At 39.4% G+C, this 22,718-nt stretch overlaps 1 protein-coding gene across 2 annotated transcripts in view; it reads right to left on the bottom strand.

The window, feature by feature from the left end:
* The window catches only part of AMMECR1 (AMMECR nuclear protein 1), a 112,060-nt gene that overhangs the window by 88,821 nt on the left and 521 nt on the right, over positions 1 to 22,718 (bottom strand). The window lies entirely within an intron of this gene.

The raw sequence follows: 22,718 nt of genomic DNA on the forward strand, positions 1-22,718 counted from the left end.
ATACCAAGGGAACATTTCATGCAAAGATGGGCACAATTAAGGACAGAAATTGTATGGACCTAACAGAAGCAGAAGATATTAAGAAGAGATGGCAAGAATACACAGAAGAACTGTACTAAAAAGATCTTCATGACCTAGATAACCACGATGGTGTGATCACTCACCTGGAGCCAGACATCCTGGAGTGTGAAGTCAAGTGGGCCTTAGGAAGCATCATGATGAACAAAGCTGGTGGAGGTGATGGAATTCCAGTTGAGTTCTTTCAAATCCTAAAAGATGATGCTGTGAAAGTGCTGCACTCAACACACCAGCAAATCTGGAAAACTAATCAGTGGCCACAGGACTGGAAAAATCAGTTTTCATTCCAATCCCAAAGAAAGGCACTGCCAAAGAATGTTCAAACTACTGCACAATTGCACTCATTTCACATGTGAGCAAAGTAATGCTTAAAATTCTCCAAGCCAGGCTTCAACAGTACGTGAACTGAGAAAAAGGCAGAGGAACCAGAGGTCAAATTGCCAGCATCTGCTGGATCACAGAAAAAGCAAGAGAGTTCCAGAAAAACATCTATTTCTGATTTATTGACTATGCCAAAGGCTCTGACTGTGTGGATCACAACAACGTGTGGAAAATTCTTAAAGAGACAGGAGTACTAGATCATCTCAACTGCATCCTGTGAAACCTGTATGCAGTTCAAGAAGCAACAGTTAGAACTGGACATGGAACAATGGACTGGTTCCAAATTGGGAAAGGAGTATGTCAAGGCTGTGTATTGTCACCCTGCTTATTTAACTGATATGCAGAATACATCATGAGAAATGCCAGGCCAGATGAAGCACAAGATGGAATCAAGATTGCTGGGAGAAATATAATAATCTCAAATATGCAGAGGATACCACCCTTATGGCAGAAAGTGAAGAGGAACTAAGGAGCCTCTTGATGAAGGTGAAAGAGGAGAGTGAAAAAGCTGGCTTAAAACTCAACATTCAAAAAACTAAGATCATGGTATCCAGTCCCATCACTTCATGGCAAGTAGTTGGGAAAACAATGGAAACAGTGACAGACTTTATTTTCTTGGACTCCAAAATCACTGCAGATGTTGACTGCAGCCATGAATTTAAAAGACACTTGCTCCTTGGAAGGAAAGTTATGACAAACTTAAACAATGTATTGAAAAGCAGAGACATTACTTTGCCAACAAAGGTCCATCTAGTCAAGGCTATGGTTTTTCCAGTGGTCATGTATGGATGTGAGAGTTGGACTGTGAAGAAAGCTGAGCGCCTAAGAATTGATGCTTTTGCACTGTGGTGTTGGAGAAGACTCTTGAGAGTCCCTTGGACTGCAAGGAGATCCCACCAGTCCATTCTAAAGGAGATCAGTCCTGGGTGTTCTTTGGAAGGAATGATGCTAAAGCTGAAACTCCAGTACTTTGGCTACCTCATGCGAAGAGCTGACTCATTGGAAAAGACCCTGAAGCTGGGAGGGATTGGGGGCAGGAGGAGAAGGGGACGACAGAGGATGAGATGGCTGGATGGCATCACCGACTCGATGGACGTGAGTTTGAGTGAACTCCGGGAGTTGGTGATGGACAGGGAGGCCTGGCGTGCTGCGATTCATGGGGTCGCAAAGAGTCAGACACGACTGAGCGACTGAACTGAACAGAACTGTATGTAATAGGTTCCTTCTTGCTGCTTCTAAGATTCTCTCAGTTTCTTTCAACAATTTAACTATCATGTGTCTAGGTGTGGATCTTTCTGAATTTATCCTACTTTAACTTCATCTTACTTTGAGTTCGTTGAGCTTCTTGGATGTTGTACATTAATGTTTTCATCAAATTTTGGAGGTTTTCACCCATTGTTCCTTAAATACTCCTTCTGCTCCCCTACTGCTCATCTGGGACTCCTATTATATGTATGTTGGTACACCTGATGGTGTCTCACAGGCATCAGCATCTGCTTATTTTCTCCCCCACCCTTTTATTTTTCTCTTTGGGCTTCCCTGATAGCTCAGCTGGTAAAGAATCCACCTGCAATGCAGGAGACCTGGGTTCGATCCCTGGGTTGGGAAGATCCCCTGGAGAAGGGAAAGGTTACCCAGTCCAGTATTCTGGCCTGGAGAATTCCATGGACTGTGTAGTCCATAGGGTCACAAAGAGTCAGACACGACTGAGCAACTTTCACTTTCACTTTTCTTTTTCTCAAACAGTATAATCTCAATCTATCTTCAAGTTTGTTGATTCTTAATTCTGCCAGCTCATATCTGCTGTTGAAACTCTTTAGTAAATTTTTAAAATTTTAGTTATTAAAACTTTCAACTACAGATATTCCATATGGCTCTTTTAAAAGTAATTTCTATCTCTTTATTGATATTCTTTATTTGACAAGATATTCACAAGTTCCTGTTAATTTAGATAGTATTTCCTTTGACTATATCTATAGTAGTTCATTTAAAGTTTTGTTTACAAGCACATCTGGGCTTCCTCAGGGACAGTTTCTATCAAATGCTATCTCCCTGCATATGTGCCATACTTTCTTGTTTCTCTGTTGAAAATTGGACATTTAAAATAATGTAACAACTTTAGAAATCTGATCCCCCCTCCAAGTTTTTCTTGTTTTATTGTTATTGCTGCTATTTGTTTGTTTAGTGACATTCCTGGAAGAATTCTGTTAAGTCTGTATTCCCAGTCTGTGGCCACTTGAAGTCTCTGCTCAGTTATTAATAGCTTAGGAGTCAGCTAATGATTGGAGAGAAATTTTTCTAAAATGCCTTGTACCAACAGATCTTTCACCCTTTGCAAAGGGACTCCATGCGTATGTTGGGACAGGCCTTCAATTGATCTGGCAGTTTATAACTCTGCCTTAGTCTTCATTTTCTGCTTCTGAAGATTTTAAGGTCATCCAGAAGCGAGCACACAGGCTTCCACAGGTTTTTCCTGGGCATACACCCAGCCCTGCACACGTGTATGGCCTTGTAGATACCCAGGAATATATCAGAATTTTTTAAAGCTTCCTATCTCATCTCTAGATCCTGCTTTTGAATTTTTTGACCAGCCCCTTCTTTGTGCCTCCTGGTATCACTACCTCAGGCAGATGCAATGTTAAACAATTTCTCTGAATGTTTTAAATAAATGTCCTGAGGATAAGACTTTTCCACTGAGAAAGGATGAGTCAGGTCAAGTCAAGACAAGCCTTGTGAATGGGGCCTTTCCATGGAGCTGCCAGATGGGTCAAATAGTTACAGTTCTATGGAAATAGGGATATTAGAGCAAGTTAAAACACAATAAAGTTCACTATTCTTGCTGAAAATCAGCTGTTTTTAATGAATAAAAAAATGCTCCTCAGGTTGTTAGAAGCCTCTGGTTAATTTCCAGAATTCCAAAACAAGCCAGTGTTCATGCTGCTTTTTCATATAAGTAGATTTTCTGAGGTCCTTACTCCAATATTCTGAAATCCATTCTTTGAGTTTGAAAATCTTTCTGGAACTGGTGTTTCCCCAAAAGACTGTAACTTTCAGCTCCTAAAAGGCTCAGCAAAGCATATGGCATTCCTAGTGATATCTACATGCACATTTCTAGGTTAAAGTATTCATGAACACCTATAAAATTAGAAGAGAGAAAATATGGTCAACCTAGATTTACATTCCATTTTACCTTTGGAGACTACAAGGAAATATGTTTTTTGATAACAGACATGAAAAAAAAGCATTTACTCTTATCAACATTTGGCTACACTTAAGTATTTTTAAAATATTGTTTCTTTTTAAAGATTCACAAATTTTAATTTTACATTATAGAACATGAGAGACTGATTTATCCAAGTCATGGTAAGACTAAAGGCAAAGCATCTAATTCAATGGCTAGAGTCATAACAGATGAAAGTTTACTAAGAAAAGGTCTCAATGTATCTCTTATATGAAATGAGGAAGATAGTAATTATAAGCTCTAAATCTTGACTTTTATAAAGAATCATAAATAATTTAAAAATTCATTTTAATAGAATGTTTGCTATTTAATCATGTACAACTATTTATTATAATGTTACCAAACCAAATTACAAGTAATGAAAGTGTCTGACAACAATGGTAGCATTGTGGTGCTGTGCTTAGTTGCTCAGTCGTGTCCAACTTTTTGCGACCCTATGAACTGTAGCCTGCCGGGCTCCACTGTCCATGGGATTCTCCAGGCAAGCATACTGGAGTGGGTTGCCATGCCCTCCTCCAGGGGATCTTCCCAACCCAGAGATCAAACCCAGGTCTCCCACACTGCAGGTGGATTCTTTACCATCTGAGCCACCAGGGAAGCACAAGAATACTAGAATGGGTAGCCTATCTCTTCTCCAGCAGATCTTCTGGACCCAGGAATCAAACTAGGGTCTCCTTCATTGCAGGCAGATTCTTTACCAGCTGAGGTACCCAGGAAGCCCAATGGTAGCATTATCGTTATACAAAATTGTTGTTATTTAGTTGCTAAGTCATGTCTAACTCTTTTGTGACTTCATGGACCCTCTGCCAGGCTCCTTTCTTTGTCAATGGTCTTCCCTGGTGGCTCAGACGGAGTCAGACAAAGAATCTGCCTGCAATTTAAGAGACCCAAGTTCAATTCCTGTGTTGGGAAGATCCCCTGGAAAAGAGAATGGCTATCCACTCTAGTATTCTTGCCTGGAGAATTCTACAGTGGGTTATAGTGTATGGGGTCACAGAGTCGGACACGACTAAGCGACTAACACAATACTAAATTAGAAAATGTCAAACATATTATAACTGGTTCATTTGGAGAGTTCTGGGGGTCCTAAATGAGTTTAGTTGCACATATGATATGGAAACAGCCTGCACATAACTTGTGCACCTATGTTGTGGGGGGTATGATGTAGAAAATTAGAATGAACACATAAGCTTTCCACATAACTTCCTTGCCCCTCTTAAAGTAGCACCCAAAATTGCACATGGGACTTTGGGCTTCAGGGTCATGCTGCAAGGGCAGAGAGTCGCATTGTTGAAAGAAAAATGTTGAGTATCACTGACAATTTCTGAAACACAGTAACAGTGACTACAAAGTCATTAAAATCTTCTCCAAGAAAAGCAATTTAAATTGACCAAATCCTCAAAATAGAGGAATTCACTCATAAAAATCAACAATGATAAGTAGTCTCAGTGCTATTCATGATGCTATCATTCAGTTTCACTTTTCTAGTCTATTTCTCGTCTACACATATTTTTATAAATGTTCTAGTCTATTTCTAGTGTATACATATTTTTATAAACCATCATGAACATATGAGAAAGGTATATAACATGGTAAGTTTTCACTATGTATCTTCACAATTCCTGGACTTAGAATCCGCAACTTTAGGAATTTATGAGCAACCATTATAGTCCTTGATTAAACAATTTTTCATTTTGCCAACACATTAATTTAAAGAATTTGAATCTTGTGTACTTTAAGGCTAATATGTGTGAATGAGTTGCTAAGTTAGTAAGTCTATCCTATCATCCAATTATGCTTTGGATGTTTTCTTTGCATTGCAAACTACAAAATAAATCAGAAAGTTATTAAAAAATTGTTTTTTAAAAAAATGGTCCCCAAAATAAAGCAAATTTCTACTGCTGATGATTAATATAAGGAAATGCTTTAAGAGTCATAAAGCAGTGTTGGTTGTTAGCCAGAAGATATTAATTTGGATAAGTTAAAGACTAATGTCTTCAATTCAGCTTTGACTCAGATCTATGACATAAACAAGTCTGCCATAAAACATTTTATGAGGGAAATTACATGCTAAAATATTATTTGTGCTTTCAGGATAATTCATAATCCCTTGGGTCAGGCTTCTTCAAATCTGCCTCTCTTCATCTAAATTATATTAATGTGAGGACAGAAACATCAAGAATTTTCATAAAACAACAAAGGTATTGCTTTGGTTCATCAAATGTAGGATATTCAGTGTTTCCTGACCCTCCCAAAATACATTCTTAGGCAATAGATTAAACACTCCTGACTGCAGAAATATTAGGAAAGAAAGACACGTTTATCTAAACATATGGAAACCTAGACTGTAAAACAAAACAGTAGGAAAAAATAAGTAAATAGTACCAAATAGCCTTCAAAGCACTCCAATCTTTTTTTAAATTTTCATATTGATGTCTTAAAATTTTTTACTGGAGTATAATTGCTTTATAATGCGGTATTAGTTTCTACTGTATAGCAAAGTGATTCTATTTGTTTACATAGAAAGAAAGAAAGAAAGTGAAGTCGCTCAGTCGTTTCCGACTCTTTGCGACCCCATGGACAGTAGCCTGCACCAGGCTCCCCTGTCCATGGAATTTTCTAGGCAAGAGTACTGGAGTGGGTTGCCATTTCCTTCTCCAGAGAATCTTCCCGACCCAGGGATAGAACCCAGGTCTCCCGCATTGTAGACAGACGCTTTACCATCTGAGCCACCAGGGAAGTCTGTTTACATAAGTTTGTTTACATATATCCCCTCTAATTTAGGTCACCACAGAGCACTGAATAGAGTTCCCCTTGATACACAGTTAGCTTTTCAATAGTTATCTAGTTTATACATAGTATCAGTAGTGTACATATGTCAGTTTCAATCTCCCAATTCATCCCATCCAGTACTTTCCCCCTTACTCCAGTCTCCTATGAGAATGGAATCATCAGGTAAAAGATAAGCAGGTGACTAAAGTCTGTGCCATAACTCCTTGAGAACCATAAATACATGTTCTTACCCTCCTGCATACAGCTACATGTAGCCAGGTCAGTCCCTAAATAACAAACAATATCAAATAAATCCACAAAGATCTTATGGTGTCAGTTATACACATAAGAAAAAGATATCCACTAAGGTAAAGCACAAGAAGGAGCACAACAGAATATCTCACTTATTCTCTGCTTTTAAACTGCCTAGAAAACCTAGAAATCTTTGAGATCTGGCACTGCTCGGAATTCATCAGTCCACTGAAACAATGTTTAAGTACTCCTTTAGATATTAAATTCAGTTTGAAAAATCCTGAAAGTCATAAATTCACAACCTATTTATCACCATTACTCCATCACCTCCCCAAATTGCAAAACTAGCAGGACCAGCAAATAGCTTTCTAGATAATGCAAAATGGTTCAACACTGCTAGGATTTAAGTGGTCAAAATTCTATTATGCAGTTGCTACCAAGCCTTCAGATATTCAAGACTACTGCTTTCAAAAATGATGAAGCTCCACAGAAAAACTATGTTGAAGAAGGGGAAGAGAAGGATCTTCCTGGATTTGGGCTTCAATTTTGGGGTATGAGAGACTAGGAATTAAAAGCATTCAGATAAATACAACAACAATTCGGAGAAAAGGAAAGCACCACTGACCCTGCTGGGTTGGTGCAGGTTATTTAAGTTAATAAAGGGTTAATGAATGGTTATTATGGGGTGACGAATAATTACAACTCTTCATGAAAAAGTGAACAAAACCTTCAAGACTAAAACACTCCTTTTCTGTAAAAACTAACCTGAATTTCTCTAGGTTGAACTGAATAAAATACAGCAAAGTTTCACTTTAAAATTGGGATTTGCTTGTTCTCTTGCCACATCAAAATGGAGCCTTGGTTGTGCTCTATACCATAGAGGCCACTGCCTATTTAACATGCCTATTGTTTGAAGCCTGTGAAGAATGAAATTGGCATCTAAGTGGTTCAGCCCTGTATAAACAAAATTACCTCTCCTTCCCCTGACAAGGAAGGGCATGCACCTTTGTTAATAAAGATTTTAAGCATGCTGAGGGTGATCAAGGACCTTTGGGTGATCAAGGACCTTTGTGTGATCTGTCCCAAGAAATCACTAGATTCCATTTGGCCTCCTACCCTACTGTGTGGCAGGGATCTGTGATCACCTACGTAGGCCAAAATCCATCCTTCTTCAAAAACATTTCACTACCACTATTTTCTTTTCATATCTGGTGTTTCTTCACCTCGCTATAGTAATAGATAATTCAAGTTACAGATTATTCATAATTCAACGCTATGACGTAAGGGAGAGCTCATTTACTTATAAACATAAACTGACTACATAGAGAACACTATTCATGAGCATTGTGCTCATGTATTTTTTCTTCCTTTACATCCTGAGTATGCTGGCACAATGTCCATGTTTATGTGGCTAAAACCTGTCAGAGACAGTCTCATAGTTTCAAAATAATCTCCTTATATTCTGAAATATATTCTAGAGAATTAAAAAAAAGTGAGTTACTGAAATAAAATTTTACAATGATCACTGAAGAAGAATTTGGGGATTCTAAACCTGTAACTTAGTGTAATTAAAGACAAATTATCAACAAAAGACTGAGAATTTTGCTCTTCTGTCTTCAAAGGGCAATTGTTCAACATAAAATAAAAATATGCTGTTCTATTATAATTCAGGAAACTATTTGAGAACTTTGTTTCTAAATAATACTATAAAACCTTTAATGATTTTGCTTATATAGTTTGTGTCTTAACAGTTGTAACATTCTTGAGTAGGGCACGTTAAGAACCATAAGGAATACACCCACTAGACTAATCTAAAGCTAATTTAACAAAAGACATCATTCAATAGTTAGTACACAATCCCCCTATAATTATTATAATTCCCAGCACCTACCTTATATGGGTTACATTTGCAACGTCCAAGTTAAATTTTCTCATTAATTTAGGGAGGAAAAAAATGGCTTACAGCCATTTAATTCCATAATAAGTAGTTTATTTTTTCAATTACATAATATTTGTAGCTATTCAGTTTTCCCAGCTTCATGTTTGAGACACTGAAGTTTGGAAGAAAAAAAGAACACTGAACATAAAAGACACTCGGGCAAAGGAAGATATAACCAATGTTAATCTAACTGACTTATGCTGAATGTCTACTGATGAATGAAAGCACTTTGCATACACAGCAGACTCCTACGTGTGTTATTTCCTAGTCTCTTGTCCAGGCTTCATGACATTCAAGACATTAAAGAAGCTGCTGAGGCATAATTAACTGGACAAAAGGGAAACTTTACCAAGAAAGAAGCAATTCACAAGCCATTAATAGTTTAAAATTGTCAACTGGCAGACTTTCATTTCCAAGTGTTTGAATTATAGCAACAGTATCCTGATGCATCTCCTTTCTTGCTAGGATCTCCCCCACTTTAATCTACCTTTGCGGCATCCATTGACTACTGTCTAGTGCTCATTCTGACCTCTGTTATCTTTAAATTGATTCTCTGTCTAGAATGCTTGATCTATCTACGCAAAAGGTCTACCCAGCCCAAACGCTACTTTGTCCATGAAACCCTCTTACATAACCCCAGCTCACATTCATCTTTGTCCAAACTCCTCCAGACCTCATTGTTTCCATCATTCACTTGGCCATTAAGTCATATGTGACTTCATTATTTGTTTCCTGAATCTTGTCTCCTCAATATGACTGCAAGCCTTTTAAAGGCAGGACGTATGGCTTATGCCTATCTTATAGATCACCCACCCGCACCCAAAAAGGAGACTACCACAGTGTTCCGCCCACAACACTTATATCACTTGTTGAATGGAAATATTAGAATTAACCATAATATGAAGAGTAGTACTAGCTTAGAAGAGAGAGAAGTTTTGATGTAAAACATACTGTCTTAAGATAATGCTGGCAAATAAATCTTGAAGCTTAAACAAATATTCATTTTTAAATGACTATAAGCAAAGGGATAATCATGGTGAAAATTCTATTTTCTCTTTTAGAAGTGCAAAGGCATCTCTAAATGAAAGAAGCTAGAAACTTCTCCAAAATCCAAATTAATACATTATAATTCAGTGATGCTATTAAAAATGTCTGCACCTCTGCTAATGATAAAGAACCTCATATGATTGTGTAGACAACAGAGCAAATAAACAACTTTGAAAACCCCTGACTTGACCATATCCATTATTTCACAGATGCTATTAACACATTAAGAAGTGAGCTTTCCATTAGAAACAAGTATGTACACTATGAGAAGCCATTTCAAGAAGTGCTTAAATAGTTTATACACAAACATATGGACTGAAACGACTTACTTATAATATCCTATGAGGCAAGGTGTCTTCCAATTTTCAGTCTCTCTAGAAAACACATTTTCTAAGAAACATCAGGATTAACTGTCAAAACTAACGTTCTTCTTTAATGCCTTGGTCCCACCCTCCACCTTTAAAAGTGGGTGAACAAGGGCCAAACTCCTACCTCTCACAGATGTTTCCTTATATTATTATTAGGAAATTCATTAGAAAGCCCTAAAAAAATAGAAGATGAGATAATAACCCAAGAGGAAAGCTAGAAAATCAACCTCTGTTTGAACACACGGAGTCAGTATTTGTTCTTTTTCAGTTGCTCACTCATGGCCAACTCTCTGTGACCCCATGGACTGCAACACGCCAGGCTTCTCTGTCCTTCACCATCTCCCGGAGTTTGCTCAAACTCATGTCAATTGAGTCGGTGAAGCCATCCAACCATCTCATACTCTGTTGTCCCCTTCTTCTCCTGCCTTCAATCTTTCCCTGCATCAGGGTCTTTTCAAATGAGTCAGCTCTTCCCATCAGGTGGCTAAAGTACTGGAGCTTCAGCATCAGTCCTTCCAATGAATATTCAGGACTAATTTCCTTTAGGATAGACTGGTTTGATATCCTTGCAGTCCAAGGGACTCTCAAGAGTCTTCCCCAACACCACAGTTCAAGAGCAGTCCAAGGGACTCACAAGAGTCTTCTCCAACACCACAGTTCAAAAGCATCAATTCTTCAGCATTCAGCCTTCTTTGCAGTCCAACTCTCACAATCATACATGACTGCTGGAAAAACCATAGCTTTGACTAGATGGACCTTTGTTAGCAAAGTAATGTCTCTGCTTTTTAATACGCTGTCTAGGTTTGTCAAACCATTCTTCCAAGGAGCAAGCATCTTTCAATTTTATGGCTACAGTCACCACCTGCAGTGATTTTGGAGTCCAAAAAAATAAAGCCTCTCACTGTTTCCTTTGTATCCCCATCTATTTGCCATGAAGTGATGAGACTGGATATCATGATCTTAGTTTCTTGAATGTTCAGTTTTAAGCTAGCTTTTTCACTCTCCTCTTTCACCTTCATGAAGAGGCTCTTTAGTTCTTTGCTTTCTACGATTAGGGTGGTATCATCTGCATATCTGAGGCTATTGATATTACGCCCAGCAATCTTGATTCCAGCTTGTGCTTCATCCCGCCAAGTATTCACATGATGTTCTCTGCATATAAGTAAAATAAACTGGGTGATAATATACAGCCTTGATGTACTCCTTTCCCAATTTGGAACCAGCCCCTTGCTCCATGTCCAATTCTAACTGTTGCTTCTTGACCTGAATACATGTTTCTCAGGAGGCAGATAAGGTGATCTGGGAGTCCCATCTCTTTAAGAATTTTCCACATTTTTGTTGTGATCCACACAGTCAAAAGCTTTGGCACAGTCAATGAAGCAGAAGTAGATGTTTTTCTGGAATTCTCTTGCTTTTGCTATGATCCAACAGATGTTGGCAATTTGATCTCTGGTTCTTCTGCCTTTTCTAAATCCAGCTTGAACATCTGCAAGTTCTCAGTTCACATACTGTTGAAGCCTGGCTTGGAGAATTTTGAGCATTACTTTGCTCACATGTGAAGTGAGTGCAATTGTGCAACAGTTTGAACATTCTTTGACATTGCCCTTCTTTGGGATTGGAATGAAAACTGACCTTTTCCAGTCCTGCGGTCACGGCTTAGTTTTCCAAATATGCTGGCATACTGAGTGCAGCACTTTAACAGCTGCACTTTAAGGATTTGAAATAGCTCAGCTGGAATTTCATCACCTCCACTAGCTTTGTTCATAGCCATGCTTCCTAAGGCCCACGTGACTTCGCACTCCAAGGCTCTAGGTGAGTGATCACACCATCGTGGTTATCTGGGTCATTAAGATCGGTTTTGTATAATTCTTCTGTGTACTAGTAAAAGAAATGATAAATGCCAGGTCAAATACTAACTGAAATGCTACTAGCTTGAAATTTAACTTTTTTAAATGGTTGTTTCTGCCTATAACACCTTGAATCTAGTTTATTCATAATTTTCAATAAGTGTGGAAAAATAAATAATACTTCAAAGTCTAAATTAGGCTCTCCTGCATATAGGCTTCATGCATCTCTAATATGGGTTGGTGAGATGACATTTTAAAAGATTCCAACATTCCTATGAAAACTTAGTTGCTTGAGGTAGAGACACTATTACATACCTTTAAAAATGAGCTAAACATGGTGCTTATAGTTAACAGTACTATACACTTAAAAATGTGTTGACAGGATCAATCACATGTTATGTGTTTTTTACCACAATAAAAAATACTTGCTAAAATTGATATACATCTATATGATAGAAGAGGAAGTCATTAACCAAAAACAGCTGGTGCTCCAGTTATCTCTGAGAATGTAATGTACAATCTAAACTGACCATAGTGGGTCCTGTTAAAGAGACACTGGAGACAAGGTACAGTGAGCTGAGCATGCTAAGTAGGATGCCTTCATACGACTGCATTCTGCATTCAGAAATTACAGCTGGGTCTCTCCTTTCATAGTATCTGTTTCATAATCTTTGTGATACAGAATATCTGTGAGCAAGCTATATAAAAGAAACTTCCTACATCTAAGAAAAGGCTATTAATACCTAAATACATGGGCCTAAAAATAAGACACATCTGAATACCTGAGGATTTGTAACTATACTCATTGACACATTAAGAAAAAAAGGATTAATGACCAGAGAGCGGCAACATTTATCCACTTGGGCTATACTTAAGCAAAGAGTCGGATACAACTGAGTGACTAAACAAAATATTTAAGCTACTTGTCTAAACTCACCCAGAGGCCTCAATCCGAGGACACAATATGAATGATTATCAACGTGGTCTCTAGGGAGCACTTGGGGGACCCATACACAAGCTCTCTTATGTTGTTAAACGTCATGCTGTGCATCTGTGGCTGGAAGCCATCATTTCTTTCTAACCAGAGTGCCACCAACCCTTGGTCCTAAAGGAGGAACACCTAGGTTTGTATCATGTAAAATACGCCTCTTGTAACAGTCCTGCTCCAGACTCGGCACTCGGTCCCTTTATCTGCCCTCAATCCAGGTGTCACCTTATTTGACAACAATCTTATTTTTTCTCCTTCCCTGATTCCCACATGCCCTCTACTCCTACCTCCAGCTCTATGTGACTCTCTTTCTCCACAGAGCTTTGCTTTCAGTGTGAAAGGGTGGATTTCTGCAAAACAACTTGCTGAACGGGGCAATGGTTAGAGGAGTTTGTGGAGTGAAATATACCACAAACCACGTATCACTTCATTAGTGTCAGAGAAATAGAAAGCAGTATCATTCCTATTTGTTCTCACGGAGGGGTGGAGTTTGAACTGACAAGGGTGTGGGGCAGATGGATCCACGAATTGAATAAGAATTTTTAATCACTGACTGCCTGGCCCCCTACTCCTACCATCAAAGAGCTATTCCACAAAATCAAGTACCTGGCCAAGCTATTGGGAAGATTTTGTTCTTAATAAAAAAGAAGCATGAGAGTTTGTTTGTTTTAATCATGGGGAATTTGACAAAATGCATTGAGAACAATAATCTAACATGGAAAAAAGGCCAGAAGACTTCATGAAATTCTTTAGTGAATAAATCAGCAACACTGTCTTCCACTTACCATCTTTTTTTTTTTTAAGTGAAAAAAGCACCCATCATCTAAACACTTACCTCACTTTGTTCAAAATCAGGACGCAGAGAGTATTTCTCTTACTACAATAAGGTTTGTGCTTGAAGTCTAAGTTTTACCAGTTATATAACTTATTTGCACCCCAAACTACCTACACTTAACCATGTGATTTTTAGGCTACTAAAAGCAATACTAAAGTCACAGAGAAGAAGCACATCAATGTGACTAGCACGGGAGCATTTCTTTGAGGCAGACACAGTGCGGTGGCCTTCAGGCTGACAACACCAAAGCTGATTTTTCATAAATTCCATACTATGAGAATGACTCAAAGATCCACCAGTGCCTGAAGCAAAGCTGAGAATCTGGTGTCACCACCCTGCAGCAATCTAAGATCTCACCATAAGATATGTTAACTAGAGTTGTGTGTAATATGCTTACAGAAAGTATATGGAATGGCAAGGCAAGCTACATAGGCAGTTAGGTCAATCTCACTACTTTCCATTACTAGAGAGCTGGTCAGCATCTTCCGGCAGGATATTGCATAATACAGTCAACTGTGCTCTCCCAGCATTGCATGTGGCTTTGGGTCACAGTGTGGATTATCTGTAAAATGAAACAGATAGAGGAAAGGCAAGAATCATCAAGACTATCACAGACCTTATTTTAAAAACTAGAATTAGTAGGCCTGTACTCAAGCAGAATTTTTCACATTTGCCCATCCACTGAAGATTGCAAAGATCACAAAGCAATATGGCTGATCCTTTCCATTGATAATAACTCTCTTTGATCAATGAGCAAGGATGCAAAACAGATCCAGTTTGATTCTTTACTTTCTAAGCTTGAGGACACAGGACCTAGAACCTAGTACCAGACAGTACTTTCTATCCTTCAGAAATTTCCTTTCATCTAAGACCTAAAATTACAAGTTCCTGAGATGGTCTTCCACAAGGCTCTATTTTGTTGAAAGCTATGCTATGATATACACATAAGGAAATTAAAAAATCACTGACTGCTTTCAAACTGATAAGCCTGAAGACTGAGAAAATATATAAACCTACAGTACGGAACCCAACATTCTGTCAGTATTTCCACTGACAAAGCTGAAAACTATCACTGATCTCTACCCATCTCAGCAGCTCAAAGCTGCAGAGGGGGAGAAAGGGAGGTTGAAGAGATCCCAAGAGACCAACCAAATCATCACAATAGCTCTTTGCTGCTCTGTGGCTGTTAATTAAAAAAGAAATGACATTGATAACTGCCAACACCTGAAATATACATATTAAAAATCTGATTTCACCAGACCAATTGTTTATTTCTAGAAGACTCTTCAGAGTCCCTTGGACTGCAAGGAGATCAAACCAGTCTATCCTAAAGGAAATTTGTCCTGAATATTCATTGGAAGGACTGATGCTGAAGCTCCAATACTTTGGCCACCTGATGCAAAGAGCTGACTCACTGGCAAATACCCTGATGCTGGGAAAGATTGAAGGCAGGAGGAGAAGGGGACGAAAGAGGATGGGATGGTTGGATGGCATCACCAACTCAATGGACATGAGTCTGAGCAAGCTACAGGAGTTGGTGATCGACAGGGAAGCCTGGCGTGCTGCAGTCCACGGGGTCACAAAGAGGGACACGACTGAACGACTGAACTGATCCCCTCCGCCACCATGTTTTTTAGTGGCACCACCGTTCTCCTGGTTCCTCAGATTTATAAATTCTGAATTATGTTCAAAGCCTCTCTTACATTCACCAGCCCCAGCAATGGGAATTTGGTAGATTTCCCCCCATAATGCCTCTTTACTCACATGCAATCACCTAATTTCAGGTCCTTGTCCAAAAGCTATCTCAGCTATCTTCATACTCAATCCAAATTCAATCAAACCAACATGTCTTCTACTCCTTTCTCTCAAATTAGACACAGTTGGGAATAGGTGAAAGGTGGAAGGAAGGTCCTTACACTTGAGATCAAATTTCACAGCAATTCCAACAAAGCTGTTGAACAAACTTTTCCTGAGCACAAGAATAGCTAGGCACAGAGCCAAGAAAAGAAGAGGCAATGATGGGAGCCAAAAAACAGGTGAGCTGGGACCTTTGCACACTCCTACACAAAACCTGGCCCTAGAGTGCGAGTCCTTGCATACACTGATAACTCCTTCTACTTCTTGATTTTCCAACCTTCCTAGATTCACAAACTATGTCCCTGGGGTCCATTCCTTGTGCCCTCATCACCTTAAGTCTCACTGTTCTCTCCTACCTTTAGGCTCCTCTTCTAATTCATCCTGCATTCTAGAGGACTCGTCTACAAATTCTGTTTCCTTCCTAACATGAAAAACTATAATCAGATCCAATATTTCTTATGCAGCATTCTCAGAAGGTTCCCAAGCCAAAAGGCTACTTTCCATTTCCTTGAAGTTTTATGATCTTAGAGCAAGGGGAGTGGTATGGCAAATGCTGAGTGTTTAAGTTGCTGACTGAAGACAGCTGCTGGGAATCCCCAAGTGCTGTGGCAAGGGGTGTGGCAGTGACAGCAACCGGTTTGAGAACAACCAAGTAAGACTTCTAGATTTACTGTTCACAGGCTCTTACCAATAATCTCTGTGCTTCTGCCGTTTAAAAACCTGGCTCGAAAGTTCTCCTCTCCCCAAAGCCTTCTTCTTGGCCACTCCTATACCCCATGTCATTACCATGCTCATGCACAGTACTTTTCATGCGTCTAATTCACCTATAATCATCTATATATTGCTCTGCAAGCATGTTAAGTATCTTATCTTAAACAACACTGTGAGCTCTGGGAGGACAGAATTATTCTTCTATTTCTCTAGTTTCCAACCACGAACTCAGCGAAGTGTATATGCTAATAAGAAAAAAAAAAAACAGGTTTCTTCCCCAGTGACATATAATTTCCACTCAGCTATTCAACACTAACATTTTTACAGGTGAGCAAGTTTGAAAGTATGGTACACTAACAGCTGTAGAAAATACACCCACACTTGATAGAAAAGATGCCACTTATGGTTGGACCAAACATAAAATATGCCCCACCCAACCAACTACATTATTGCACCATACTTTTTCCTTTGGGCACTTTTCTTTCTACTACTTAAGCTTGTGGCTCATTTTTGCTCTTAGCAACACTGTAACTACAGAAGCTCAACTCTAAATAAGTTCACTGTTGGGAATCTACTCTTCCCACCTACACAACCACTGGCTTCCCACACTGTCTCCAGTGTCCTCTGAGCAACTGCCCAATTACTGATTGTGGAAAGACAGCTTACACACTGAAGGTCCATTCTTGGCAGCCCCTGGGTTTTACTGCTGGTCCTCATGCACTTAGCTTAATTGATTCAGAACAGTATCAAAAAGACATTATTACACAAGTTGGGGGGGAAAAAAGACTATTTAAGAAAATTTAAATGTAAAAGCCCTGGTCATTGTGCTGCTTTAAAACAGGCAAGCATGTGTGACATGGAGAGAACAGAAAAACGCCTATTGAAATAGGGAACTCTGACTAATCTCATTGCACAAGTTTTAGTGTTTCACACATATACATTCTCAAAAAGATGGTCTGTTAATGGGAAGCACAACTGACTTCAAAATTATAATAAACTGCAGTAATAGGATATAGTCTTTTAACACAATTTCAAAAAGTGTACAATCTTTTAAAGACAACAATGTGAATGTTAGTCTGTTTCTGAGAAACACATACTTAGAGAAAAAAACAATATATGCGTGGGCTAACAGAGCAGTTTTCTCTTTCTCAGTAGTGGTCTTTCTTCCCACTGGACTTAGAGATCCTTCTTGGTTGCTATCAACTAACTGGGACCTGAATGCAGCACAAACACAATTCATAAGCACGAAAAATTATGAGCTAGGTTATCACTCTCTTTGGCCATATGGGGAAGAAGGTAAAATAAGCATCGAGTTTTTCTTTGTAACTAAATATACCTTGCCCTACATACACCTTCATGCATGGATGTAAAAATAATTTTGTAATTTATATTTCTATAGCCTACCATTTCAGTCACTGAAGGTTTTCACAGCATAAATGACAACTGGGGGCATGCCCTGCTTTCTTTTCTATAAGATAGGACACCAGATTGCCTTCCAATGGAAACAGACCTTGTTGAAAAACAACCCATATAATACCTCCCAAAATGCTCAACAATTTTTCAGACTATTATTTTAAAAGAACTATACATTACGATCATTACACTAGCATAGATAAGGAAATCTGTAATAGCTTAGTAGCATCATCTAGGAGAAACACACACCTTCCAGCTATTCTGGTCAGTCTTCATCCAAAAGGGACTTAACAGAAATAGTCTGTGCTTAAAATGCTGATTTAATATCATTTTGACCTGAGCTGTATTATCAAATCATCTTTCTTACTAACATGTGATAGGATCATTACTGTTCTAATGAAACAAAGTGCCTAGCTCTCACCTCCCTACAGCAACCCAATTCCTCCCAAGCACACCGACAAACAGTAATTTGACTACTGTGACAAGACAAGAAAAAGGTAATTGTTCAAACACCTGATGAGGGTATCTGAAAATCTGCATGTCCAAGAGTGGATTTTTTAAAAAATACATTTTGTTCACTGCAGTGGGGGAAAACACACTTATTGATGTTTAATAGTAAAGTATTTTTTATGTGCTCTGGTTTATACAAAATGTAGTACTGCATTAACTTCAAAGGTGGTAAGAAGATTAAAATAAAAGTTCATGGGATGTGACATGCAACACAGTATTAAAGATATAAGACTGAACAATCCCAGTGCCTTAGCAGGATCCTTTTATGTTTCTTTGTTAATGAGGGAAATTCTTAAAATGCAATCCAGCAAGCATAAGTGTGAGTAAAAAGCTTTTAAAATCTTATTACAACATGTTATTTAGTGAGCTAATCATCAAAGCATTTTTTATGGGAACTGAAGGGGGCTTTAGTTAGTAAAATCAATAAAACTCACTTAAAGATATCATATCTGAGCTGCTTTTATTCCTAAACTGTGCTCCTCACATTTAACAGTTTCTGGGAAAAAAACACCTAAAATCATACTGCACGTTTCCAGGTAAGGGTTTCCTCCCCTCAATCTCACCTCGGACTGAAACCATCCCAAGAACCTCAGACTCTTATTATGATCTTGGCAGCATTCAGTCTCCCTGGTGTAAGTTAGAAAGAGCATGATAAAGGATATTGGCATGGAAGCAGGAAGTTTTACATTGGAAGCTGACAGTGAAAGTGCCATTCCCTTACAGTTGCCAGAGTACTTTATTCAGGTCTTCGGCTGTCCGAACCAGAGGGGCTCAACGTGTGGTCCTGGGAACTGTAGCAGCAGCATCACCAGGGAGCTTGGTTGAAATGCAAATTCACGGCCCCACCCCAGATCGACTGAATCAGAAACTCTGGGAATGGGGCCCAGCAATTTGTGTTTTAACAAGCACTACAGGAGCTTATGAAGTAAAGTTTGAGAACCACACCTCCCCAAACTTTTCCATGTGCCTAAGAGTCACCTGGGGAGGCTTGTTAAAATGCAGATTCAGATTCGCCAGGTCTGAGCTGGGGTATGTGAGCCTACATTTTGAACAAGTTCCAGGTGATGTGTCTGCAGACCACACTGCAAGTGTTTCCCCAAACCGGCCGTTTACCAAAAATCACTCAGAAGGCTCATAAAATCCGAGCGCCCAGGAACCACCCCACACCAAATTAATCACAATCTCAGGAGAAAGGCCTAGTCGAATACAACATACTGGTCCTCTGCCTCAGCTGCATGTCAAAAAATCACCTGCAGAGATTCTAAAACTCCTGATGCCCAGGCCCTATCCAAGACCAATTAAATCAGAATCTCTGGGGTTGGGACTCAGGCATCTGTCTTTTTAGTAATTCTTCAGTGATTCCCATGTGCAGCCAAAGTTGGGAAGGACAGTTCTGGAGTAGAACTGGCTCAACACTTGGCACAGTGGATCCCTTATAACGTTCCCATCTAGAAATCCAAAGCTCTGTGAATCATAAAATGCACCTAAAGTCATGTTTGCTTTAAATCATGTTTTGAACCTTAGTTCTGTGGGCACATGTGGCTGTACAACTGAGACCAAGGATTCATTCATTCATTCCTCACTCTGAACACAAATGTTACCTGTCCTCCACTGAACAGATTTCCACTCTCCTCCCAAACCCCGGCTACGGCTACTTCGTTGCAATGAGGTAGGTACTCAAGGAAACAGTAGCAACAGTGCTGTGTTGATACAGTTGAAACGTCAGATACAGTGAAGAATCTGTATCCATACAGCCTGTTCCTATAGTGACATCCTCCCTGCCAAACCTGAAACTGATAGATCATGGAGATTTCTAATAACCTACTGGAGTGGAAGGGCCACTGGAACTTCTCAGCCCATAAAAGGCAGATTTCACCAGTGACAGACATTTTGGCAGAAAGGTCCTGGGAAGGGATTAAAACGGTGTGCTTTTCCATAGGACAATGTGCCACTGTCAAAAGCACGTCTTCCGGTGGACAGAGACAGGACCTAAACAGCACTGCTCATGACACCATGATACTAATAACTCTGGGGGGGAGCAATGGATCTATTTATGTCTTATGGCCCCCAACACCAAGCCACACTAACAAGTACACAATGCTATTAAATATGTAAAACAGAAAGAAAATGGGTGCTGGTTACTAAGGCACTGTCAAGTGATTCTAGTTATTTTACTCCCATGATCAAACCCTGCTTTGAAGAAGTTTTCCTAAATTTGTCCACAGTCCACCTCCAAAATGACTTTAAGATAAATGAAAATAAAGATGCACTCCTCTTTCCACTTAAGTGAACTTCCACTCTCCCCTTGGTCATGTTCAGTGTCTCTTCTAAATTTGTTGTTTGGTGGAATACATGACACAGTCAAGGCCTGCTAAATGATAACAGTTATTATTCTTTCACCATTGTTGCAACGTATCCACAGTGGTCAAAGGGTGTCTTATTTTTTCTGTTTAATTCCAAGAGAAATAAATCCAGTGGGTGGGGTATTAGAGAAATAATACTTAAATATGTGTATAAAGTAGCCACTCTTAAATGACACTTTCAAAAGCAGTTTCTGTATGAGCTGGTCAAGCTCACTTTCCTTTTAAAATTCTTCTTACAGTCATTCAGTTAACCCAAACTCACTTTAAAATGTGTGAAAATAGCACCTCCTGAAAGTGTGTTCGCATATGCTTTGGAGCAATGGAGCGTGAATAGTAAAACAGCCTTTGCCAAACTCATATAACTAAACAGGAGAGAATTTTTGCAGTCCCATGACTTTGCTGAGCCAACCTATGTATCATCCCCGGACTGGCTTTAATACACCATAGACATACAAGAGAAGGCAGAAAAGTCACAAATAAGTGACTCAACCTAATAAATATTTCATAGACTTTTTTTTTACATGGCAGTCTTTTTCAAAATGAATTCTACTTCCTAACCAAAAAGCAAATTGGCTAAGTACAGGTGTGGGTTTAGGATTTAAGCTTTTAGAATTGAAACTATGAAAGTTATCAAGATATGTAATTTGACAAAGTGTCAGTCTCTACTCTTTCAAGCATTTCTTATGAACCAATGCCCAAAGAGGAACCAGGTCTGAAAGAAAATGCACAGACCACAGGAAAGTAGCAAAAATACAAAATGAAATACATTTCAAGTATCAAAGCCAAAGAAAAACAAAACGAATTTACAATTTCCAGGATACTTTATTGCAATTTCCACTTTACATATTAAATGAATATTTTTAGACTAGGCAGAGTGTTTATACTATCCAGTTGCAGTTAATCCCCTAATCTCACAAAATGAAAACAAGCAGTTTTAAAAGAACATCGATTTAGGTACTTACGGTATGGGGACAAGGGGCACTTGTCTTAGCCAGAAAAAGGGTTGATGCTTTTCAGTGTAAGTTTCACTGAAATTTTTCTCTATTATTTTACCCATTGATGCTAAGTACTCATAAGAAAAACAATCACCCTCTTTGTCATTCTGCCCTTCCTTAGGCTTTACATTCCGTCTTGAGCATTTAACTCAAAAAGTCAGTTTACACTCAAGTGTACACATTAAAAAAACAACACATGCCCCCATCTCCCACACATCCAAATGGACAGGGATTAGAATTAACCTGGCTTTTAGCTGTAACAGTTTTATTTTAAACAATTTCAACCACACACTTGAAGGGCAAAATAAAAGTACAAAACCGGAGGAAACCATAAAAATTCCTACACACTTACTGTTTAACTAGTTCCCGAATCGTCAAGCCTAACATGGGTTTCTTAAAAGTGAAATAGACACAAAAGCGAGTGCACGCGTAATGTAGAAACTGACAGTGGCTCTATGGGGACAGCTCTCTTTGAATGAGCCATTACCCAGACGGTGGAATTAAAAAAAAAAAAAAAACTCACTCTTTAAATGTGAGAGAGCCAGCGGTGCGCTTCACTAGAAACACATTTTAATGGGTAAGTTCGGATAAAAATAGGTACTAAGGGAACATGTGTCTTCCCTCCCCAGGACACAAGGAAACCCGAAGGAAAAAGATGGGTAAGCTCATAGGCTCCGGAGCTAAGTTCCATCACTGGCAGAACAGAAGTTGGATAGTTGCTATTTTTTACGCTGCAATGGGATAGTAACGCTCCATGTGCATGGTACGCGGGGCGGGAACACCGGCGGGACTTTCACTGGGGGTCAAGGAAACCCAATCCAGGAGAGGTCAACACCGTGAGGGATCCAGAGCTCCCAAACCCGGAGATGGGGAGCCGGGGTGGCGAAGGAGAGGGTCAAAACTCCTCGAAGTTACCTCAAAGAGAAAGCGAACACCTCTGGGAGTCAGCGAGCCATCTCTCGCAGCAGCACCCCTCTCCAAGTGTGGGGCGCTTGTCTCAGAGGGCAGAAAGTGCGGGGTGCCCGTACTCAGGGAGAGTGGCTCCAGGGACCCGGGGCAGCCAGAGGGGCAGGGGCAGCGGCCGGCGGGGAGGCGGACTCGTACTTTGCCTCAACTCTGAG

Source organism: Capricornis sumatraensis, chromosome X, assembly GCF_032405125.1.
Source record: "Capricornis sumatraensis isolate serow.1 chromosome X, serow.2, whole genome shotgun sequence".
Classification (NCBI taxonomy): domain Eukaryota; kingdom Metazoa; phylum Chordata; class Mammalia; order Artiodactyla; family Bovidae; genus Capricornis; species Capricornis sumatraensis.